The sequence below is a fragment of the Manis pentadactyla genome, chromosome 2 (genome assembly GCF_030020395.1).
Source record: "Manis pentadactyla isolate mManPen7 chromosome 2, mManPen7.hap1, whole genome shotgun sequence".
In the NCBI taxonomy this organism is placed as follows: domain Eukaryota; kingdom Metazoa; phylum Chordata; class Mammalia; order Pholidota; family Manidae; genus Manis; species Manis pentadactyla.
The window spans coordinates 205,493,718-205,514,446 of NC_080020.1; the positions used below are offsets into that span (position 1 = coordinate 205,493,718).

The following is a 20,729-nucleotide window of genomic DNA, read 5'->3' on the forward strand; positions in this document are numbered from 1 at the left end:
CTATAATAGTAAGGATTGATGTTTACTTTTTAATATGGTTACTTAGTTGACTGAATATTTATGGAAAAGCTTCCTTTCTAATTGCCTTGGCATCATGGAATTTGCCTTTGTCAAAAATCAGTTGGAATTTTTCTTGACTCTATTCTGTTCCACTGATCTGTATTCCTATGCCTAAACACCAAACAGCCTGAATTACTATAGTTTTATAGTAAGTATTGTAATCAAATATAGTAAGTCCTCAAACTATGTTCTTTGATCAAATTGCTGTGGCTATTCTAGATTCTTTGAAGCTCCATATAAATCTTAGAATCAGCTTGTCAATTTCTATAAAAATGCCTGTAGAAATTTTAATTGTGTTGAAACCTGGGGAGAATTTGGCAGCATTGCCATTTAAATACTATAGTTTTCTAATCTCTGAACCATGCTGTATCTCTCCATTTATTTAGGTTGGAGAAGTTGGGGTAGGAGACAAAATATTTTGACATTAATGTTAAATCTTGTGAGTCTCACAATTATTGTTAAACTGTTGGTGTTAAAAGTCAGAAAAAAGTCTCCTCTTCTTTCTTCTTTCCCTCCTTCTTCCTTTTCTTCTTCTCATACATCTTTTTGACTGAAAGCAAATTTATCACAGGCTCAGGTTTTAATTCATATCCTATTTTTTCATCTTCTGTTGTTTAAAATTTTTATGCTTTATATCCTAAATATCTCTTATTATTTGAAATACATCTATTATATTTAGAGTTGTGCTGATAAATGAATCATGATAACACATTGTCCAATATAGGACTATGATGCTGTGCCTAACACAGCAGACAACATCCATTCTGGGAGATGATCTAGTACCATTTGCATTGGACTGCCGTGTGAGAACCAATGAGCCAAAGTGTGTCAGAAGTCACTCAAAACTAAAAAGTGCTGTTATTAATGTTTTTATTTAAAAGATGTACCCAAATAACCTTATTATTTCATTTAGTTGATGCAAATCATTCTTTAAAGTGAAAAGCATATGAAAAACAAAACAAACATGGCAGACAGCCAGTTGGTCATCAGTGACTCATGCTTTTTTCCATAGTGCAGTATATTGCCCAGCCAGTAATGACATTTCCCAGTCCTCATGCATCTGGGTTGGGCTGTGTGACTAGTTCTGGCCAGTAGAATGTGAGCTGGAGTGACTGTCACTTCCAGGCAAAGGTGGCTGAGCACCCCAAGTGCTTTCCCTGTGCTTTTTTACCCTTCATGGTGACTTTGGGAGTCTCCCATTGAAGAGGTGACATCCCGAGAGTGGACGGAGCCTGGACCCCCAAGTCACCACTTGGAGAGGACAACTGCTCCACCAGGGACATTGCATTGAACTTTGTGTGAAGCAAAATAAAATTTTAGTATGTTAATTCAATGAGATTTTGGAGCTGTTTGTTATAGTGAATAGTCTAGTCTCATAAGCAACCTTTTTTTTTTTTTTTTAATGAAAGGGCCTTAGAGCAAAAGAAACAGTAATAGGTTGGGTTTGTTTACCTCATAAGCAAAGAGAAATAGCCTGAAGTTAAATACTTGGCCTATAACCGTAAAAATGACCTCCAGTGAGCCATACTAGTTTTTAGGACTTTGTTCCAAAGAATGAAAAAATATAAGCTTTGGTATCTAATAGATCTGAACTTGGATTCTGACTCCAAAATTCTTGCTGTGTCCTGATCTTTTTGAGCATTTACTAGTGACTTTTATTTTAGTCCTACTATACTCCCTCCAAATATATAATTATCTCAGTTCTTAGTCCATAAGGTGAGCTAGTGCTGGGTTCGTATCAATACTTTCTTGTTGGACATCACTTTTAATATACAAGTACCTCAAAACGAAGTTACCAATTCTAAATTTATTACTTCACTGGAATTACTTTTCCTTGACTTCCTTATTTCCATTAATTGTGCTAAGAACATTACTACTCCTGTTACATCATTAATTAGATAACCTTGAGTGCAAATATTTCAATGAAAGAAGAGACTAATATATATAGCTATTTGGACCTAAGTTTTAGCTCTGTATAACATGTGTAGATCAATTAAATGAACAATTTCAATAGTGGTTAAATTGTTTCTTATAAATACACAGCTTTAACTTTCATTACTTTATTTAGAAGATGTGCAGCAGCAGTACCCCTTGGCATGTGTGGATTTACATTTGTGATTTTGATTCCTCGTATATGATTTTGAAAGTACACAACATAGAGTAATTTGCCAGGAATTTGAGTCTTGAATCTTACGAAGTTGTGGTTGATCTCAGCTGACTACCTAGAATATACCTCTTAAATCAGCCACAGGAATTCTCTACTCATTAATGTACATTTAGTAACTCTTAGGAAGTAATGAAAATTCTGTTTTTTTGATGAAAATGGCCTAGAAAAGAAAACCAACTTCTGGTGTTGATGATGGAAGTTAATTTAAAGAAAGGAGGTCTAAGAATTTTGTGTTTGTTATTCAGAAAGTAAGAATTCAATATAAATTGAAGCATGGAATATCTAATCTTTTGGTAATACTAAATTAGTGAGCAAGTCTACCATATATTTCTACAGAGAGACAAGAAAAGTTGACTTATCAAACTAGTTCATCAAGTGCTTAAATAAGAGTTTTTTTATGAGAGAAAATATTGATACATTTTATAAATCAATTTAGTTCTAAAATACAGAACTATATAAACCTTGGCCACAACCATGTTCATAGGGACTCAACTTTTCCTGAATAGATTTATCAAGTACCTTTCTCTGAAGAGGTGGGTCTTTCTTAAAATGGATTCTAGAATTAGGTGATTCAGATTTTTTCTACTTTAATACTCTTGAATTCTTTGTGCCTGGCACATTGGTGAGTGAGTGTAGAACACTCCATGGATATGCACCAAAAAAGAGAGACTGCAATTTTCTTAATGTTTTAGGTAAAAAAATCCTGCTCTTGAGGTCAAAAGAGTAAGTTATTTATTTATTTTTTTTAAATAATTATTTTTTATTGAAGGGTAGTTGATGCACAGTATTACATTACATTAGTTTCAAGTGTACAACACAGTGGTAGAACATTTATATACATAATTCTAGGTTCCAGCTATCACCCTACCAAGCGGTTACAATATCTTGACTATATTCCTTATGCTATACATTACATCCCGGTTACTTATTTATTTTACCATTGGAAGTCTGTCCTTTTTTTTTTTTTTTTTTTTTTGCGTTTTTGTGAGGGCATCTCTCATATTTATTGATCAAATGGTTGTTAAAGACAATAAAATTCTGTATAGGGGAGTCAATGCTCAATGCACAATCATTAATCCACCCCAAGCCTAATTTTCGTCAGTCTCCAATCTTCTGAGGCATAACAAACAAGTTCTTACATGTAGAACAAATTCTTACATAATGAATAAGTTACATAGTGAACAGTACAAGGGCAGTCATCGCAGAAACCTTCGGTTTTGCTCATGCATTATGAACTCTAAACAGTCAGTTCAAATATGAATACTCATTTGGTTTTTATACTTGATTTATATGTGGATACCACATTTCTCTCTTTATTATTATTATTTTTAATAAAATGCTGAAGTGGTAGGTAGATACAAGATAAAGGTAGAAAACATAGTTTAGTGTTGTAAGAGAGCAAATGTAGATGATCAGGTGTGTGCCTGTAGACTATGTGTTAATCCAAGCTAGACAAGGGCAATAAAACATCCACATATGCAGAAGATTTCTCTCAGAACGGGGGGGTGAGGTTCTAAGCCTCACCTCTGTTGATCCCCAATTTCTCACCTGATGGCCCCCCTGCGACTGTGCCTGTCTTAGGTTGTTCCTCCCTTGAGGAATCTTACCCGTCTCTGGCTAACCAGTCATCTTCCGGGGCCATACAGGGAAATGTGAAGTTGGTAAGTGAGAGGGAAGCCTTATTGTTTGAAAAGGTTAGCTTTTTACTTCTTTGCATATTTATGCCCTGTGGCTTCTATGCCCAGCATTTGTCTTGAGGTATCTTTACCACTTGGAAGAATTATGATACTCGGTAAATTTGATATGAGGCACGAATTCTATTTAAGGGTTGTAATTAGGAAGGAAGAAGAAAAGCTATAGAAGTAGCAGGTGGAAGAAAACATGGGAAGATTGATTATTTCTTTGACATATCTTCTTGTAGAGTAACTTCAGCATGTATAGGTTTTAAGCTACTACTTAAATTGCATACACACATTAACATAATAGGAGTATAGTTACATAACCAAAGCATATCTGTAATTAACAGCCATCTCCAGTGAAACCAAGAAAACCAGTTAGGCACCTTAGGCATTTGTGAAAACTTATCTATGATATGGTGGATATTGTCCAACTGAACTTGAACAGTCTGAGAGAAATCAGACAAATTAAAACAACCCATTCCTGGGGAATGTTCACCTCCCTTATGTTCTTTTAACAGTAAATAGTCTGTAGTTGTAAGATTTTGGAGCGCTACAATTTGCACTTCTCCTAATTATTGGTTGAGTTCCAACAGTATAGATCCAGTCCAATTTGTTGTTTTACTGTATGCACAGGCCAGCTTAGATATCTCCTTCCTCATTCCCATGGCAAGTCCAGGAACTGGTGGGATGAGTGCATCTACAGCTGTAGCAGTGCGTGGATCTTTGTTGGGGTTTTTTGATGATCATCTTCTGGCATGTGTCTTCCAGAGAGTGCAGATGTTGGAAGTTCTTTTTCATATCGTATCTTAGTTCATTTTCAGGGTAGCCCAATTAGGCTTTGATCCTCTGTATAAACACAAACAGACCCTTTGCCTACACTTTTATATGCCCTTTATACCCTTGTGTAGAACTCGTTGGAGGTTACCACACAGGAATTGCCCTTTTTTTTTTTTTTTTGCTTTGTTTTTGGTATCACTAATCTACACTTACATGACGAATATTATGTTTACTAGGCTCTCCCCTATACCAGGTCTCCCCTATAAACCCCTTTACAGTCACTGTCCATCAGCATAGCAAAATGTTGTAGAATCACTACTTGCCTTCTCTGTGTTGTACAGCCCTCCCTTTTCTCCTACCCCCCCATGCATGTTAATCTTAATACCCCCCTACTTCTCCCCCCCTTATCCCTCCCTACCCACCCATCCTCCCCAGTCCCTTTCCCTTTGGTACCTGTTAGTCCATTCTTGAGTTCTGTGATTCTGCTGCTGTTTTGTTCCTTCAGTTTTTCCTTTGTTCTTATACTCCACAGATAAGTGAAATCATTTGGTATTTCTCTTTCTCCGCTTGGCTTGTTTCACTGAGCATAATACCCTCCAGCTCCATCCATGTTGCTGCAAATGATTGGCCCTTTTCTTATGGCTGAGTAGTATTCCATTGTGTATATGTACCACATCTTCTTTATCCATTCATCTATTGATGGACATTTAGGTTGCTTCCAATTCTTGGCTATTGTAAATAGTGCTGCAATAAACATAGAGGTGCATCTGTCTTTCTCAAACTTGATTGCTGCGTTCTTAGGGTAAATTCCTAGGAGTGGAATTCCTGGGTCAAATGGTAAGTCTGTTTTGAGCATTTTGATGTACCTCCATACTGCTTTCCACAATGGTTGAACTAACTTACATTCCCACCAGCAGTGTAGGAGGGTTCCCCTTTCTCCACAGCCTCGCCAACATTTGTTGTTGTTTGTCTTTTGGATGGCAGCCATCCTTACTGGTGTGAGGTGATACCTCATTGTAGTTTGAATTTGCATTTCTCTGATAATTAGTGATGGATGTGGAGCATCTTTTCATGTGTCTGTTGGCCATCTGTATTTCTTTTTTGGAGAAACTGTCTGTTCAGTTCCTCTGCCCATTTTTTAATTGGGTTATTTGTTTTTTGTTTGTTGAGGCGTGTGAGCTCCTTATATATTCTGGACGTCAAGCCTTTATCGGATGTGTCATTTTCAAATATATTCTCCCATACTGTAGGGATCCTTCTTGTTCTATTGGTGGTGTCTTTTGCTGTACAGAAGCTTTTCAGCTTAATATAGTCCCACTTACTCATTTTTGCTGTTGTTTTCCTTGCCCGGGGAGATATGTTCAAGAAGAGGTCACTCATGTTTATGTCTAAGAGGTTTTTGCCTATGTTTTCTTCCAAGAGTTTAATGGTTTCATGGCTTACATTCAGGTCTTTGATCCATTTTGAGTTTACTTTTGTATGCGGGGTTAGACAATGGTCCAGTTTCATTCTCCTACATGTAGCTGTCCAGTTTTGCCAGCACCACCTGTTGAAGAGACTGTCATTTCGCCATTGTATGTCCATGGCTCCTTTATCAAATATTAATTGACCATATATGTCTGGGTTAATGTCTGGCTTCTCTAGTCTGTTCCATTGGTCTGTGGCTCTGCTCTTGTGCCAGTACCAAATTGTCTTGATTACTATGGCTTTATAGTAGAGCTTGAAGTTGGGGAGTGAGATCCCCCCTACTTTATTCTTCTTTCTCAGGATTGCTTTGGCTATTTGGGGTCTTTGGTGTTTCCATATGAATTTTTGAATTATTTGTTCCAGTTCATTGAAGAATGTTGCTGGTAGTTTCATAGGGATTGCATCAAATCTATATATTTTTTTGGGCAGGATTGCCGTTTTAACGATATTAATTCTTCCTAGCCACAAGCATGGGATGAGTTTCCATCTGTTAGTGTCCCCTTTAATTTCTCTTAAGAGTGACTTGTAGTTTTCAGAGTATAAGTCTTTCACTTCTTTGGTTAGGTTTATTCCTAGGTATTTTATTTTTTTTGATGCAATTGTGAATGGAGTTGTTTTCCTGATTTCTCTTTCTGTTGGTTCATTGTTAGTGTATAGGAAAGCCACAGATTTCTGTGTGTTGATTTTGTATCCTGCAACTTTGCTGTATTCTGATATCAGTTCTAGTAGTTTTGGGGTGGAGTCTTTAGGGTTTTTTATGTACAGTATCATGTCATCTGCAAATAGTGACAGTTTAACTTCTTCTTTACCAATCTGGATTCCTTGTATTTCTTTATTTTGTCTGATTGCCGTGGCTAGGACCTCCAGTACTATGTTAAATAACAGTGGAGAGAGTGGGCATCCCTGTCTAGTTCCCGATCTCAGAGGAAATGCTTTCAGCTTCTCGCTGTTCAATATAATGTTGGCTGTGGGTTTATCATAGATGGCCTTTATTATGTTGAGGTACTTGCCCTCTATTCCCATTTTGCTGAGAGTTTTTAACACGAATGGATGTTGAACTTTGTCAAATGCTTTTTCAGCATCTATGGAGATGATCATGTGGTTTTTGTCTTTCTTTTTGTTGATGTGGTGGATGATGTTGATGGACATTCGAATGTTGTACCATCCTTGCATCCCTGGGATGAATCCCACTTGGTCATGGTGTATGATCCTTTTGATGTATTTTTGAATTCGGTTTGCTAATATTTTGTTGAGTATTTTTGCATCTACGTTCATCAGGGATATTGGTCTGTAGTTTTCTTTTTTGGTGGGGTCTTTGCCTGGTTTTGGTATTAGGGTGATGTTAGCTTCATAGAATGAGTTTGGGAGTATCCCCTCCTCCTCTATTTTTTGGAAAACTTTAAGGAGAATGGGTATTATGTCTTCCCTGTATGTCTGATAAAATTCCGAGGTAAATCCATCTGGCCTGGTGGTTTTGTTCTTTGATAGTTTTTTGATTACCGCTTCAATTTCGTTGCTGGTAATTGGTCTGTTTAGATTCTCTGTTTCTTCCTGGGTCAATCTTGGAAGGTTATATTTTTCTAGGAAGTTGTCCATTTCTCCTATGTTTCCCAGCTTGTTAGCATATAGGTTTTCATAGTATTCTCCAATAATTCTTTGCATTTCCGTGGGGTCCGTCGTGATTTTTCCTTTCTCGTTTCTGATACTGTTGATTTGTGTTGACTCTCTTTTCTTCTTAATAAGTCTGGCTAGAGGCTTATCTATTTTGTTTATTTTCTCGAAGAACCAGCTCTTGGTTTCATTGATTTTTGCTATTGTTTTATTCTTCTCAATTTTATTTATTTCTTCTCTGATCTTTATTATGTCCCTCCTTCTGCTGACCTTAGGCCTCATCTGTTCTTCTTTTTCCAATTTCGATAATTGTGACATTAGACCATTCATTTGGGATTGCTCTTCCTTTTTTAAATATGCTTGGATTGCTATATACTTTCCTCTTAAGACTGCTTTTGCTGTGTCCCACAGAAGTTGGGGCTTAGTGTTGTTGTTGTTGTCATTTGTTTCCATATATTGCTGGATCTCCATTTTGATTTGGTCATTGATCCATTGATTATTTAGGAGCGTGTTGTTAAGCCTCCATGTGTTTGTGAGCCTCTTTGCTTTCTTTGTACAGTTTATTTCTAGTTTTATGCCTTTGTGGTCTGAAAAGTTGGTTGGTAGGATTTCAATCTTTTGGAATTTCTGAGGCTCTTTTTGTGGCCTAGTATGTGGTCTATTCTGGAGAATGTTCCATGTGCACTTGAGAAGAATGTATATCCCGCTGCTTTTGGATGTAGAGTTCTATAGATGTCTATTAGGTCCATCTGCTCTACTGTGTTGTTCAGTGCTTCTGTGTCCTTACTTATTTTCTGCCCAGTGGATCAATCCTTTGGGGTGAGTGGTGTGTTGAAGTCTCCTAGAATGAATGCATTGCAGTCTATATCCCCCTTTAGTTCTGTTAGTATTTGTTTCACATATGCTGGTGCTCCTGTGTTGGGTGCATATATATTTAGAATGGTTATATCCTCTTGTTTGACTGAGCCCTTTATCATTATGTAGTGTCCTTCTTTATCTCTTGTTACTTTCTTTGTTTTGAAGTCTATTTTGTCTGATATTAGTACTGCAACCCCTGCTTTCTTCTCACTGTTGTTTGCTTGAAATATGTTTTTCCATCCCTTGACTTTTAGTCTGTACATGTCTTTGGGTTTGAGGTGAGTTTCTTGTAAGCAGCATATAGATGGGTCTTGCTTTTTTATCCATTCTGTTACTCTGTGTCTTTTGATTGGTGCATTCAACCCATTAACATTTAGGGTGACTATTGAAAGATATGTACTTATTGCCATTGCAGGCTTTAAATTCGTGGTTACCAAAGGTTCAAGGTTAGCCTCTTTAGTATCTTACTGCCTAACTTAGCTCGCTTATTGAGCTGTTATATACACTGTCTGGAGATTCTTTTCTTCTCTCCCTTCTTGTTCCTCCTCCTCGATTCTTCATATGTTGGGTGTTTTGTGCTGTGCTCTTTCTAGGAGCGCTCCCATCTAGAGCAGTCCCTGTAAGATGTTCTGTAGAGGTGGTTTGTGGAAAGCAAATTCCCTCAGCTTTTGTTTGTCTGGGAATTGTTTAATCCCACCGTCATATTTGAATGATAGTCGTGCTGGATACAGTATCCTTGGTTCAAGGCCCTTCTGTTTCATTGTATTAAATATATCATGCCATTCTCTTCTGGCCTGTAGGGTTTCTGTTGAGAAATCTGATGTTAGCCTGATGGGTTTCCCTTTATAGGTGACCTTTTTGTCTCTAGCTGCCTTTAACACTCTTTCCTTGTCCTTGATCTTTGCCATTTTAATTATTATGTGTCTTGGTGTTGCCCTTCTTGGATCCTTTCTGTTGGGGGTTCTGTGTATTTCCGTGGTCTGTTCGATTATTTCCTCCCCCAGTTTGGGGAAGTTTTCAGCAATTATTTCTTCTAAGATACTTTCCATCTCTTTTCCTCTCTCTTCTTCTTCTGGGACCCCTATAATACAGATATTGTTCCTTTTTGATTGGTCACACAGTTCTCTTAATATTGTTTCATTCCTGGAGATCCTTTTGTCTCTCTCTATGTCAGCTTCTATGCGTTCCTGTTCTCTGGTTTCAATTCCATCAATGGCCTCTTGCATCCCATCCATTCTGCTTATAAACTCTTCCAGAGTTTGTTTCATTTCTGCGATCTCCTTTCTGGCATCTGTGATCTCCTTCCGGACTTCATCCCATTTCTCTTGCATATTTCTCTGCATCTCTGTCAGCATGTTTATGATTCTTATTTTGAATTCTTTTTCAGGGAGACTGGTTAGGTCTGTCTCCTTCTCTGGTGTTGTCTCTGTGATCTTTGTCTGCCTGTAGCTTTGCCTTTTCATGGTGATAGGAATAGTTTGCAGAGCTGGGACGAGTGACGGCTGGAAGGACTTCCTTTCTTGTTGGTTTGTGGCCTTCCTCTCCTGGGAGAACAGCGGCCTCTAGTGGCTTGTGCTGCGCAGCTGTGCGCAGACAGGGCTTCTGCTTCCTGCCCGGCTGCTATGGAGTTAATCTCCGCTGTTGCTGTGGGCGTGGCCTAGCTCGGGCAGCTACTCCAAAGTGGTGGAGTCGCGTTGGAGCAGGAGCGGCCGGGAGGCTATTTATCTCCGTAAGGGGCCTCCCTGCTCCCTGCAGCCCAGGGGTTAGGGTGCCCAGAGATCCCGGATTCCCTACCTCTGGATTAAGTGGCCCGCCCTGCCCCTTTAAGACTTCCAAAAAGCATCCGCCAAAACAAAACAACGCCCACCAAAAAAAAAAAGAAAAAAAATTTTTTTAATTAAAAAAAAAAAAAAAGTTTTTAATTAAAAAAAAAAAAAAAAAAGGTGGCCGTTCGTTTTTCTTTATTCTGCGGTGACAGCCTCAGGCCTCTGCTCACCGGTCTTTCTGCCCTGTTTCCCTAGTATTGGGGTCCCTATCCCTTTAAGACTTCCAAAAAGCGCTTGCCAAAACAAAACAGCAAAGAAGCAAAAAAAAATGGTCGCGCGCTTTTCTTATGTCCTCTGTCGCCCAGCCTCCAGTGCCTGCTCACTGTTCTTGCTGCCCTGTTTTCCTAGTATCGAGGGCCCTGCACTCTGGCCCGGATGGCGGGGGCTGGGTGTTCGGCAGTCCTGGGCTCCGTCTCCCTCCCGCTCTGCCTACTCTTCTCCCGCCGGTAGCTGGGGGGAGGGGTGCTCGGCTCCCGCCGGTCCGGGGCTTGTATCTCACCCCCTTCGCGAGGCGCTGGGTTCTCTCAGGTGCGGATGTGGTCTGGATATTGTCCTGTGTCCTCTGGTCTTTATTCTAGGAAGGGTTGTCTTTGTTATATTTTCATAGATATATGTTGTTTTGGGAGGAGATTTCCGCTGCTCTACTCACGCCGCCATCTTCCGCCCCTCCTCGAGTAAGTTATTTTTTAAAATGTTGTTTTTAAATCTATCCAGATCAACTCCTGAATAATCTCTTTTTTTAAAATTAAGGTATCACTGATATGCAATATTATGAAAGTTTCACATGAGCAACATTGTGGTTACAACATCTTGAATAATCTCTTAATTCATCTCTTCACTTTGGTCTTACAGGCACAGTATATAAGCATGGATTGGTATAAGAAAATCTTTTTAGCTGAACGGAGTATATTTTCTTCAGAAATTTTACCTGGGTGTTCTTTATTTTTCTCTCCCTCATAGAATTCTGGTTACCTAGATCAACAATCATATTCCTTATATTTTTAAATCAGCCTTATATACTTTTAATGTTTTAAAAAGTATTGTGTTACCCAGTTTCCAAGATGGCTCCGAAAGATTCTTGTCTCCTTGTATACACCCCCATTCCCTTCCCACCTTGAATAGGCTGAACTGTGCGACCACTAGAATAGCGTGGATATGATGGTATAATGTCTGGGGCTCGGTCATAAAAGAAGTTAAAGCTTCTATCTTTTTTTTGGATTGTTACTTTGGGGGAAGCGAGCTGTCATGTTGTAAAGCTGTCATGGCAAAGAGCTGAGACCTTCTGAATACAACTAACACTAATTAGCCAGCCATGTGGGTGAGCCCACCTTGAAAGTCCCTGACAAGCCTTCACATGATATCACAGCTCTGGTCAATATCTTGTCTACAGTGTTATGAGGTTGCCCACAGAAACTATGTGAGATAATAAAAGTTCATCATTGTTTAAACCACTATGTTTTGTGATAATTTGTTATAAAGCAATTGACAACTAGTACAACCAGGGAGAAATGCTTGAAAAAAAATATCCTAAATCACCTTATAAAAACTCTTGCATAATCTTATTTAATATAGCGATAAGCTTTTCTTATGAGGAGATCTGACTGTTTTGGGAAGATATGATTCATTCTCAAACTGAAGTGGCAAATGGACAGGTGTTACTTCTGGTTTTGCTGGAGAAGGAGTTAAGCCAGTCAGTATGAGATGCACTCCCATACTCATCTCTAGGATGAGACAGGGGCAGGACACCCATAATGACGATCTCTTTTCAGAGTCCCAGGCACTATGTAGAGGTCAAGAGAACTCCAGGATTTCGTCTGTGAATTCTCTGTTTCAGAAAATGTTGAACAAAGCAAACAAAAATCTGGCTTCATTGCTCCATTGTTTCATGGATGTATTTTGATGTTATAAAAATCCTTCCATTGTGTGACATATCAGCATTGATTGATTGAGGTGTAGACTCTTCTGAAATTTTCATTTAATTACGCATGAAGCTCCATAGAATTTCACCCACAGAACAGCAGAGTTGTTTTGTCAAGGGTTCAAGACCTAAATTTGCCTTTGGCTCACCCCCAGCGCAGTCATGCGATTAGTCACGCAAGTAGTTACAAACCCCCTTTGCCATAAAGGAATCACAGCTAATGGCCCCACTGGCGCTCTTTTCCCAAAACATGTCTCTGAAAACTAAAACATGCATGTCAGTTTGGACTTACTTTTTGTGTTTGTTTTGCCCAACGCCTGGACCATGTCAGAGAAGATGGAGACACCTTCACGGCCTGTTAGTCACATCTGAGCAAAGCTCCTCAGTGGGCTGTCAGACAAGAAAGGAGCCTCATGTAGCCACCTTAATCAGCATCCCCCATCTGGGAGGTCATTGGGATGTTTCAAACAATTTTCAGCTCTCATTAGTTGAGCGGGTTCCACAGGCAAGTCCTTATCTTTTGTAGCTTTTGCGGCCACATCCTGAGAAAGCCTCTCTGCAGAATGACATTTTTCCCATGGGTCCACCCGCAGTAATGAGCCACCAAGTGATGTGCCCTTTGCACTCACGAGCAGTATATGTGGATATTGACCTTTCATGTTGTGAGATGTCGATTTTACCCTTGGCTTCTGCCCTGGAAGTCTCATTAGTTCTAATAGGCTGTGGCAATTAGGGTCTTGGGGCAGCTGATTGCGGCCATTTGGAGCGGGGAAGGGGCACTTGGGGAGAACAGTCGCTTTTTCTTTACATGAACAGTGTGATGTACAGCTCAGCCCAAATCTGCAAACAGCGCGGCCAAAGTGGACCTCCAGCCACCAGTGAGAAACTCCTCATCCACTCTATTCACATATCCCTTCCTCGCACCAGCCACTGGCTATTTTCAAACCGCTTTTATGCGGAATGACATGCTCGACCGATATTTTAGTGCATTGGATTTGGCCTAATAAGGAATTCATTAAACATAATTATTTGCGAGAGAAATGGGTGCATTCAGAGAGACCTCTTTTTTCCTTTCAAAGATATTTGGCTGGAAAAGGGAAAGGATGACACGGAAAACCGGCCATGCTGGGCAGCCCAAGGACCTTCTGAGGAGGCTCCCAGGAAGGCCCCTCAGATTTGTGACTGTGAAAGCTTGACTCCTGGTGGAACTCTATGATTTTTAAAATCTGGTGGGCTGTAGGCAAACCAAGCTGTTCCTTCAAGGTTAGAATAATACATTGATACAATCCTAACAGCTTGTGAGGGAAGGAAGTAAAGAAGAAAAAGTCCACACTAGAGTAAGTACATAGGAAGCCGCAAATAGCTAAAAGCAATATATAGGGTCAACATTCACATTTTCTCCAGTTCTTTGACCTGAAGCACTTTCTATATTAAAAGGAAAATGAAATAAAATTATGCATGCTTTTTGCTTCAGACAAGATAAGATTAAAGGCTAAGTGTCAACAACTCAGAGCAAAGACTTTAACATATTCCTACGCAGTAGAGTTGAATGTTATATAATTGGGACAAGATTTTTCCAAACAAATGCAAGAAAAAGCCCCTATATTAATCTGGTTGTTTATGAAAATAACACTTGGAAAAGCCCCTCCAGTGACTATCTCATCGATTAAGTATGTGCAGTGTCAGAGACCCTAGTGCACCGCTGCTGAAATACTCACTCTTGGTGATGTAGCAGTGTGGTCTGCTACTCAGAGTCCCTTGCAGATATAGTTTTTGCTGTGCAAAATGACGCATTTAAAATGTCAGTTCACTTCAGTTGGGTTGGTCCATGGTATAAATATATGGCAGTTCTGAGATGGAGAGTTCAAAATGTATAAAGAATAATCATTGAAAGTTAATTCTTCCATGAATAGATAAGAAATCTCCAGAAGAAAGCCATAAGAAACTCCCTTTCCTCTTTCTCTCCCCTCCTGCTTCCCTCCCTCCTTCCTTCCTTCCTTCTTCCCTCTCTCCCTCCCTCCCTTCCTCCTTCCTTCCTTCCTTCCTTCCTGTTGTTAAGATCTTGGGCCACCTGCTCTGGGCAACAGAAGTCCTCCCTGTTTACACGTCCACCCAGCTCAGCAGGGCTCTGCTCAGGCCCAAGGTCTAGTTGGCAATGAGGAGTTTATATCATTCTGGAGTCTCTTGTTTTCATAATTTCCTCATGAGTGTGTGGAAACTCCTGTTGGTGGCTTCAAAATTTGGAGATTTAGAGTTCTCAGTTGATTACTTCTTTTTATTTTGAAAATGCAACCAAAATCTTTGTTATATACAGCACTTCTACATCAGGATCAATGGCCAGGGCAGCATTACAACAAGGGATGCTTCCTACTTAGCTTGCTCACCTTAAACACCAGAATCTTAATTACAATAGGTCTATCTTGTGCAGATTATCTATCTGTCTGTCTATTTATCTATCTGTCTGTCTGTCCATCCGTCTGTCCATCCATCCATCCATCCACCTATACTAGTTTGCTAGGGCCACCATCACAAAGTGCCATGGACTTGAGTGGCTTAAACAATAGGCATTTCTTTTCTTACAGTTATGGAGGCTAGATGAAGGTGTCAACAGCATAGATTTTTTTCTGAGGACTCTCCTTGTCTTATAAATGGCCATGTTCTCTCTGGGTGTCTGTGTCCTAATCTCCTCCCCATATAAGGAGACCACTCAGATTAGATTAGGGCCTACTATATGACCTCATTGTACCTTAAGTATCTCTTTAAAGATCTAATCTCCAAATATAATGCTATTCTGAGGTACTAGGGGTTAAGAGCTCAACATTTGTTTTGAAGGGACACAGTTCAGCCCATAACATTTCCATCCACTACCACACAACATCCTCTCCATCTAGGATTTATTCTCTCTCTCTCTCTCTCTCTCTCTCTCTCTCTCTCTCTCAGTACCTAAAGGGGACTTTAAAAGATAATAAAAGTGATTACAAATGACTGAATCTATTGAACAACTGACAGTTGAGAAGCTAAAACTCAAAGAAAGCAAGTAACTTTCCTAGGATAATACATTTAGTGTCTGATGGAAGCTATACTCAATTCTAAGTTTTTTACTGTTAAAATCCACATTTGTTCAGTGTCATGAGTCTTGGAACAGCTATTAAACTTTCTCCTTACATCCTCAATTAGGATCTCATAAGTGACTATTATTAAGAAAAGCCTTCCACACTTAAGAATAGAGGACATATGGGAGAGGGTGAATTATGAAGCTGGATCAGGAAAGAATTCAGTGGTGTGACTGCTGTTCATACTATTGTCAGCTGTAATTCAACAAGAGCTCTTACAGAGAACTTTATTAATTCATGTCACAGAGAATTTTAAGAGTTTTTTTCCCCCAAGTACTGTACCCATAAATGACCAGATTGTATGGGACCTTTCTCTATGGTACATTTACAGTTAGTTGTGTCAATATACAAGGCTGAGGTACTTCTTTCAGATAATAAAATTAAGTATGTTATGATAAACTACTGTTTGGAAGTAAAAACAATAACAAATGAGCACTTCCTGGCCATGTAGGTCAGCAAAGAGATGATTGGCCCTCTGACTTTAGAGGGAAGAACTCTAGGAATTAAGAGAGTTCAGGGATGCATTTTCTCCATGGGCTTTTCCATGCTGGGTTATGAATCACAATTAACATTTATCCTAATATAGTTTTCAGTTTAATTTTAAACTACTTCTGATACTTGAGAGAATTACACAGTTTTACAACCTGATCAGTGGCTTGGGCTTTCAATAAGTTGATGCCTGGAGAATTTCATCAAGTATTTTAGATGGAAGGTTCACACTCATTTTTTTACAACTGGATGATTGCCCAGCAAAATTCAGTGCTGCAGTATATCACAATTAACAGATGCAGTTTGACAGAGGGCAAAGTTTAGTTCCCTGGGTTTCAAGTTGTAAAGTTTCAAAGTGAAAAGCAAGCCGTGTATTGAGATGGCTGATTATGGAATCCAAAGGACCTGTGATCATGCAAAGGCGAGAGGTGGGAGCGTGCTTGTGGGGGTAAAAAAAGATCATTCCTAAGGGGCAGCCAGAGGAATGCAGAGCAGTACAGAGTCCGGGCCAGAGCTCATCCTGAGTCAGCTCTTGGCTTCCTCTGAGTCCTAGGAGAGAGCCACGGCTCATAGCACGGAAAGCAGGGATCTGTCAACGAAACCTCTGAACCCTTGGTGGGACAGCGGAGCCCTGCTTGGGGATCATTGGTTCAGGCAGTGGTACAGGTGTGCGTGTGTGGAACTGTGTTCTTTCCATCCACAGGGCACTTGCAGGGCCATGTGGTTCAGGCTCCATGTGACTCCTGGCAGCCAACAGCAGGGAGCAGCTCCTGCTGTGAGGCTGGCAGCCACAGTGACCCCCAAAATAAGCAGTGTATTTCTCTGACTATCCTCACTTGATTGTGTAGAATATCCAAATGTCTCCCCAGTTGTTTCTGGGAACCCCAAAGAGGTACCTCCTGAGTCCTCTCACACAAATGATCTCAGCAGCCATCCAGACAGGCTATTTTCCCTCTTTGCCTCTGAACCTGTTTGATAATGTCATTCAAGGAGCCACATGAAGACTGCACTCTAGTGGATTGTGGTAGATGGGACTTGTTTAAGGACACATCTAAGATAGTCCCTGGAGATGCCCAGAGAGGCTTGGGGAGGCTTTAGGTAGGAACTGGCAGAGTAACACTGCTACGCGTTGAGTGCATTTTGTTTTCTCAGTCCTTGTCAGAAAGAATTCAATCAAGAGACAAACACAGAACAGTCTTAAGTGGTGGAAGTTTATTAAGCAAAGCGAAGTACACTCTCGAAAAGAGTGCAGAGTGGGCTGTCTGGAAACCAGAACTGCCCTGCTATTAGGGTTACGTTTTTTTTAATTTATTTATATTTTTTTATTTTGGTATCATTAATCTACAGTTACATGAGGAACATTATGTTTACTAGACTCCCCCCATCACCAGTCCCCCCAACAAACCCCATTGCAGTCACTGTCCATCAGCATAGTAAGATGCTGTAGAGTCACTACTTGTCTTCTCTGTGTTGCACATCCCTCCCTGTGACCCCCCCACATTATACATGCTAATCAAAAGGCCCCCTTTCTTTTTCCCCCCCTTATCCCTCCCTTTCCACCCATCCTCCCCATTCCCTTTCCCTTTGGTACCTGTTAGTCCATTCTTGGGTTCTGTGATTCTGCTGCTGTTTTGTTCCTTCAGTTTTTTTCTTTGTTCTTATACTCCACGTGTGAGTGAAATCATTTGAAACTTGTCTTTCTCCTCCTGGCTCATTTCACTGAGCATAATACCCTCCAGCTCCATCCATGTTGTTGCAAATGGTAGGATTTGTTTTCTTCTTATGGCTGAATAATATTCCATTGTGTATATGTCCCACATCTTCTTTATCCATTCATCTACTGATGGACACTTAGGTTGCTTCCATTTCTTGGCTATTGTAAATAGTGCTGCGGTAAACAGAAGGGTGCATCTGTCTTTTCCAAACTGGGCTGCTGCATTCTTAGGATAAATTCCTAGGAGTGGGATTCCTGGGTCAAATGGTATTTCTATTTTGAGCTTTTTGAGAAACCTCCATACTGCTTTCCACAATGGTTGAACTATTTGACATTCCCACCAGCATACAGTTGGTTTTTAAAATGGTGGCAAGTCCCTCCCTGAATCTTAGATCAGTCAGTTGACATGTTGATTGACAGGCCCAAGTTATATAACCTTCTTCCTAGTGCACAGGTGCTTACCTGTAAGTACCCAAGCAAAACCCATGGGGCCTGGGGCAGGAGGCAGGCTGAAACCATGATGTCAATTTATTATAATTATGGTATAATAAACTGGAGGTAGCTCTGGGTCACCTTCTGGGTCTTCATGTGTCTGCAGCCAACCTGTGTTGGTGGTGTGGAAGCCCCATTGGGCTTTTTACAGCTTGTTTAGCCCTGATAAGGCAGGAGACTGAACCATAAACAGGAGGGGTTTGGGGAGCATTCTGCCATCTGGTGACAAGGGAGCGTGTGGAGAAGGGGAGTACCTTGTCCAGGACAGGGTGGAACCCGCTCATGTCTGCCTAGCTACCTGACAGTACCATCTGTATATTTATGTAACTAACACAGGCCATCTGTCACTTACTCAGATATGGTTCAAAGCAAGAGTAAAGAACCCTAGATGAGAAAAGGTTCAGTGTTTAGAAGGATGGCAATTTTTTTTTTTAGTCTCTGTAATGTGAATTACCTCCCTAGGAATAGTGGTAAAGCACATACATCCTTTCCATTTAAGCCTGAAGAGACAAAAGAGACAATCCTGTAATTGAATCCACTCAATTTGCCAAATTTTTTGGCCCAGGTCAGGGATGTGCTGTTGAATAACAAGAAATTGGCTGAAATTACTCGACTATTATTGGTGTCCCATGAAACAGACCAAATGAGCTCACAATTCTCTTCCTCCAGTTAAATCTGTTCTTTGCAGATTAGGAGTCCTGGGGAGGAGCTCACACTCAATGTTCAAACTCTCTTTGAGTGGGTCCTTCTGGAATTCTCTGAAAGGTGAGGTGCATTTGGAGCAGCACTGCAGGAAGGTAGTGGGGTTTATACTTAGTGGAAGGAGGGAATTTATGTTCTAAATTTCAACTTTAACAGTGTCCAGCTATGTCTTTTGTCTTTTGACCTCTCTAGGCTTCAGTTTATTCATCCGTAAGGGGAGGTTGGGGCAGATTACTCCTGGGTGGGAGAGGGTAGGGCTCCTCCAGTGTGGGAGCTTCCTGTGCCTCAGGCAAGGCCCCAGGAGCTGTCCTCTGTCCTCGGGAGCTGCCTGGAGCTAATTAACACACCCAGCTCTTGGGCAGGCCGGGGCTCTGAGTACAGAGTAGTTCACAAACCCGTATTCGTGAGGGTACTTTTGCCTAGGCCTTCACTTAAACTGTTCACCACTAATGTGGGGCCCAATTTTGGAGCATGAACTTACAACGAATGGCCTTTCTCTCTACACCTCTCCCTCCTGGAGAATCTGCTATCTTCCATTGGCTTTTTGGACCTACCCTCTATAGGGCCTTCTGAGATAGGGAAAGAAAACCAGGCTTTGCAGCTGCAAGACCAAGGCTTTTTGAATGAGAAATTGTTCCCAGCTGTGTGTGTTTACTAGGTTAAACAGCTCAGCCTCTTCTAGCTTCGCATGTAATGATCTTGGCTGTATGAGCTGGTGAATTTGTCTGCACTGCAGCGTGACTCTTAAATTCACATGAATGATTGATTGCCTTTCATGTAAATCCCAAGCATATTTTTAATTCAGTCCCCTAGTATTCTACTGAGCAAAGCGCAGGGTGTCTCTTTCCTGCTCTGTGCAGAAGTGAAGAGTTCCTTGACCTGCTCTGCTATTAGCCCACTGGTAATGGAGTGACCATCTCATCCTGGTTGGCCTGGGATTGTCCTGGTTTAGTGAAAACTGAAAATCCTGCATTACAGAACCCCTCGCAGCCCTGAGCATCCTACGGTGGTGCTTACAGAGGCTGCTTGGAGTCCAAGAACTTGGAGGAGGAAGGAAGCAAACTGGAGACAAAATGTTAATCCTCACAGAAAAGCAGCTGTGGGGGGAAACCACGTGGCCATGTGGTGCCATCATGGAAGTCATGAACTCCACTGCTCACCTCCCCCCGGGGCTCAGGCAAAGCTGTGACCCTGTCCTGTGGAGGGAGTACGTCGGGGACCTGGCTGAAAAACTACCTACCAGTAGACTTCCTAGAAATATTCACTATTTTTCTTAGGAGACCCTGGCTGACTAAAACCAACAACATAACGTGCTATAGAAAGGAAAATCCATATGAATCCCTACCCTAAAAGCATCTTTCCCGGCTGTCACAGAACAGGCCCAAGCAACAGTGGGCACAGACCTTCCCGGTGACACACGGCGAGAAGCTTGGCATTTCACTGCCAACAGTGTTCTGTTCTCGAAGCAGTCAGTTTCTTGGAAGTTAGTGGATTCCAATCATGGGACAGGAAAAATACCAAGCTGGCTTGACAGGACAAAAAAAACAACAAAAACAAAAACAAAAAAATCAGCCTTTTGTTGCTGTGGCCTGATAACAAGGAGCTTTCAAGAATATCCGAGCTGTGCTTGAAGGAGTTTCAACTAGCCCAGCTGCCAAAATGTGAACATCACATGATGGAAACAATTATGGTAAATTGAGACAAGGTGAGTCTATAGGCTGAGTTCATAATCACACTTAAAGCAATAAGTGTATAAAAATGTAGTTATAACACAAAAGAAAGGTGAATGTAAGAGAAGAATATGTAGATATTCATTTAAAAAATATTCAGTATATGTCTGTTTTAAAGTATTGATT

At 40.6% G+C, this 20,729-nt stretch overlaps 1 long non-coding RNA gene across 1 annotated transcript in view; it reads left to right on the forward strand.

Annotated features, from left to right (window-relative positions):
- The window catches only part of LOC118935387 (uncharacterized), a 153,021-nt gene that overhangs the window by 40,717 nt on the left and 91,575 nt on the right, over positions 1 to 20,729 (forward strand). The window contains exon 6 of the long non-coding RNA XR_008995876.1: positions 20,248 to 20,578. This is a non-coding gene — a long non-coding RNA (uncharacterized LOC118935387). The remainder of the gene's footprint in view (positions 1 to 20,247; positions 20,579 to 20,729) is intronic.